Source organism: Hordeum vulgare, chromosome 7H (genome assembly GCF_904849725.1).
Source record: "Hordeum vulgare subsp. vulgare chromosome 7H, MorexV3_pseudomolecules_assembly, whole genome shotgun sequence".
In the NCBI taxonomy this organism is placed as follows: domain Eukaryota; kingdom Viridiplantae; phylum Streptophyta; class Magnoliopsida; order Poales; family Poaceae; genus Hordeum; species Hordeum vulgare.
The window spans coordinates 294,751,133-294,756,327 of NC_058524.1; positions in this window are offsets into that span (position 1 = coordinate 294,751,133).

Sequence of the window (5,195 nt, forward strand, 5' to 3'; positions counted from 1 at the left end):
TCAACGCCAACCACACGATGATCACGGAGTTCACTAGCAATCACAAGATGGATGCCATTGATATTGGGAAACACCTCTCCAGGCTCTATGATAGGGTTGACCAACTTCAGGGCCAGATCTATGACCTGCAGAATCAAAACTGTGAGTATGAGTACAGATTTAAATCAATAAGGTTGGCTGCAGATTTGAGGATTCCGACGACTCGTTCATCCTACCATGATGGAGCACCTATGCCTTGGAAGACGGAGGATCAGACTGCTCCAACAACACCACCATCACCACCAAAGGAAGACAACTAAGCATTGGTATGGGCAATCCCCTTGGCTTCTGCCAAGCTTGGGGGAGTTGCCCTCGTATCGTATCACCTTTATATCTTTTGCTTTTACCTTTGTTTTAGTTCTTTCCTTTTCAGTTTTTATTTCTTCTTTTAGAGGAATAAGTCTTTAGTTTTTAGTTTGAGTCTTTTTCTTTTGTCTCTCCCCTGATGTATTCGAGCTTACGAGCTATATCATAAAGAGTATCTTAGTCAAGGGCTTTGCTTTGTGCCATGATCAAAAGTATGAAAAGAACGATAGCATGAAAGATCATGAGACGATCTTATGGAAAGTGATAACTTCACTTATGACATGTATGATGATTGAAACTTGTTGAGAATAAATCAACATAGAGCTCAGTCATTGTTGCAATTAATAAGAAGGAATAAGGAAAGAGAGGTTCACATATAAATATATCATCTTAGACACTTTTTACAATTGTGAGCACTCACCAAACTATTACATGCCTAGGAGTAGATGTTGGACAAGGAAGACAACATAATGAATTGTGTTTGCTTGGTTCCAAACAATGTTATATGATTAGAGATCCCTTAGCATGTGACGATTGCTTCCATCTCATATTAGCCAAAACTCCCGCACCAAGTAGAGATACTACTTGTGCATCCATAAACCTCCAACCCAGTTTTGCCATGAGAGTCCACCATACCTACCTATGGATTGAATAAGATCCTTCAAGTAAGTTGTCATCGGTGCAAGCAATAAAAATTGCTCTCTAATATGTATGATCTATTAGTGTGTGGAAAATAAGCTTTGTATGAACCTGTGATGAGGAAGACATAAAAGCGACAGACTGCATAATAAAGTTCAATATAAAGTGACGTTCCTCCGCACTAAGAGGACACGCATTCAAACCTCAAAAGCGCATGACAACCTCTGCTTCCCTCTGCGAAGGGCCTATCTTGTACCTTTACTTTTTACCCTTGTAAGAGTCATGGTGATCATCACCAATTCCCTTTTTGCCTTTGTCTTGGCTACCGTCACATGCTTGGGAAAGATCTATATTCATATATCAACTTGGAGTTGAGTACTCATGCTTTAGTGTTGTTGACTTTATCCTTGAGGTAAACCGTTGGAGGCAAAGCTATAAGCCCTATCTTCCTCTGTGTCCAGCTGAAACTTTGACACCGTGAGTACCATGTGAGTTGTAACAATTGTGGAAAACAAAAGAGATGATTGAGTATGTGGATTTTCCTTACAAGCTCTTATTTGACTCTTTCTGATGTTGTGATAAATTGCAATTGCTTGAATGACTATGGACTATTGATTGGTTACTTCTCGGTAAGGTTTTTGCTTCATGTTTTGCTTTGTGAAGGAATTGTTACTTTCCCATAAGAATATTTATGATATATTGTTGTCCTATGTGTGATCATGATGCCATCATGTCCGTATTATGTTTTATCGACACCTTCGTCCCTCAACATGTGGACATGTTTATGGAACTTGGTTTTCGCTTGAGGACAAGCGAGATCTAAGCTTGGGGAGTTGATACGTCCATTTTGCATCATGCTTTCATGTTTATATTTATTGATTTTTGGGCTGTTATATTACTTGTGGTAACATATTTATGCCTTTTCTCTCTTATTTTGCAAGGTTTATTTGAAGAGGGAGAATTTAGGCAGCTGGAATTCTGGACTAGAAAAGGAGCAAATCCTAGTCCACTATTCTGCACATCTCCAAATGCCTTGAAAAGTTACGTGGATTTTTTATGGAATATATAAAAAATACTGGGCGAAAGAACTACCGGAGGGGGGCCACCAGGGCTCCACAAGCTTGCCCACCGCCACCACCCCCCTAATGGCGTAGGGCAGGCTTGTGGGCTGCCTGGCGGCCCACTGGTTCCCCGCTTTTTCTATATGAAGGGTTTGGTCTGGAAAAAATCAACCGGGAGCTTTTTCATGGTTTCGCCGACGCCACGAGGCGGAACTTGAGCAGATCCAATCTAGAGCTCCAGAAGGACGATCCTGTCGGGGAAACTTCCCTCTCGGAGGGGGAAATCGTCGCCATCGTCATCACCAACACTCCTCTTGTCCGAGGGGAGGCATCTTCATCAACATCTTCATCAGCAGCATCTCCTCTCCAATCCCTAGTTCATCTCTTCTAATCAATCTTCGTCTCAGTACTCCGATTGGTACTTGTAAGGTTGCTAGTAGTGTTGATTACTCTTTGTAGTTGATGCTAGTTGGATTATTTGGTGGAAGAGTTTATGTTCAGATCCTTGATGCTATTCATTACACCTCTGATCATGATTATGATTATGTTTTGTGAGTAGTTACTTTTGTTCCTGAGGACATGGGATAAGTCATGCTGATAATAGTCATGTGAATTTGATATTCGTTCGGTATTTTCATATGTTGTATGTTGTTTTTCCTCTAGTGGAGTTATGTGAACATCGACTACATAACACTTCACCATATTTGGGCCTAGAGGAAGGCATTGGGAAGTAGTAAGCAGATGATGGGTTGCTGGAGTGACAGAAGCTTAAACCCCATTATATGTGTTGCTTCGTGAGGGGCTGATTTGGATCCACTAGTTTAATGCTATGGTTAGACTTTGTCTTAATTCTTCTTTTGTAGTTGCGGATGCTTGCGAGAGAGGTTAATCATAAGTGGGATGCTTGTCCAAGTAAGGGAAGTACCCAGGAGCCGGTCCACCCACATATCAAACTATCAAAGTAACGAACGCGAATCATATGAACATGATGAAACTAGCATGACAAAAATTCCCGTGTGTCCTCGGGAGCGTTTTTCCTCCTATAAGACCTTGTTCAGGCTTGTCCCTTTCTACAAAAGGGATTGGGCCACTTGCTGCACCATTTCTACTACTTGTTACTTGTTACTCTTTGCTTGCTACGTTTCACCTCGCTACATAATCACTTGTTACCGCTACTTTGAGTGCTTGCAGTTATTACCTTGCTGAAATCCGTTTATCAGAGCCTTCTGCTCCTCGTTGGGTTCGACACTCTTACTTATCGAAAGGACTACGATTGATCCCCTATACTTGTGGGTCATCATAGAACCCTTCTACAAACTTGCGGTAGTATCCCGCGAGCCCGAGGAAGCTCCTGACTTCTTTCACATCAATTGGCGACTCCCAGTTAGTTACCGTAGTAATCTTGGAGGGATCACCTACCAATCCACTTGTTGTCATGGTATGACCCAAGAATCCAACTTCGTTCAACCAGAATTGGCATTTGCTGAACGTTGCATAAAGTTGGTGCTCTCGAAGCTTTTCCAACACTAAACTCAAGTGTTGCTCATGCTCTTCTTCGGACTTGGAGAAGATTAATATGTCATCGATAAATACGACGACAAACTTGTCCAGGTATTCCATGAAGACCTTGTTCATGAGGTACATGAAGTAAGCTGGGGCATTAGTCAACCCAAAAGACATGACAGTGCATTCGTATAGATCGTACAGGGTCATGAACGCAGTCTTGGGTATGTCCTCAGGTCAGATCTTCAGTTGGTAATATCCAGATCGGAGATCGATCTTGGAGAATACCTTAGCTCCATTTAACTAATCAAACAAGTCTTCAATCTTGGGGAGCGCATACTTATTCTTGATCGTGACCTCATTAAGAGAACGGTGATCGACGCAGAGTCTGATAGTCCCATCCTTGTTAGATACGAACAGAACAGGTGATCCCCAAGGTGACGGACTCGGACGAATGAACCCTTCACTACTGGAATTCAGAAATTTGCCGTCAGCCTTGCCTTTGTCGTCTGCTGACACATGGCAAAGAGCTTCTTTGCCGTCAGCTGGCACAAAGCAGACGACAAACACAACACCTAAGGAAAAAGTTTTGTTTGTTGTCGGCCTTCCCTTTGTCGTCTGCCAGCGGACGACAAAGGAACCAAAGGCAGACGACAAAGGGGTGGCACACGGCAAAGGGGGTGCCACCCTAGCGGCCGGAGCCCACCCCACCCCACCCACCCATTTGTCGTCTGCCACCCAGCCTTTGCAGACGGCAAAGGGGGCTCCCTCTCTAACGGCGCATAGCCCCCCACCCCCCTCCCCTAACGGCTCTCGCGCCCACCACCTGCCCGCTCTCTCTCTCGCCCTGCCCTCTCTCTCTCTCCTGCCCACCTCCCGCCGCCGCCGTTGTCGAAGCCGCTCCGGACACCACCCCGCCCCGGCCGCCGCCGTTGTCGGAGCCGCTCCGGACACCACCCCGCCCCGGCCGCCGCCCCCTGTCGTCGTCCACCGCCGCCCACGCCACCCCGCCGCCCACTGCCGGTGACTTCTTCTTTTTCTTTTTTAATAAGTTAATTACTTTAGTTAGTTTATTAGGTTAGTTTTTTATTATATATAGGGTAATTTAGTCAGTTTATTTGGTTAGATTATTAGTCTAATTAGGTTAGTTAGATAGGTTAGAAGAAAAAAACAGGAAAAGAAGAAGGAAAAAAGGAAAAAGAAAAAAGGAAAAGAAGAAAATAATTAGAAGAAAAACGAAAAGAAGGAGAAGAAGAAGAAGAGGAGGAGGAGCAGGAGGAGGAGAAAGAAGAAGAAGAAGAAGAAGAAGAGGAGGAGGAGGAGGAGGAGGAGGAGAAAGAAGAAGAAGAAGAAGAAGAAGAAGAAGAAGAAGAAGAAGAAGAAGAAGATGATGATGATGATGAGGAGAAAAAGAGGAGGGGGAGGAGGAGAAAAGAAGAAGAAGAAGAAGAAGAAGAAGAAGAAGAAAAAGAAGAGAGAGGAGAAGAAGAAAGAAGAGGAAAAGGGAACCCCGGCACCCCGAAACTGACCCTCGACCCCCGACCCCTGACGCCCGAGGCCACTGACCCCCGACCATCGACCCCCGACGCCATTGACCCCCGACCCCCGACCCCCGACACCACTAACCCTCGACCCCCGACGCCACTA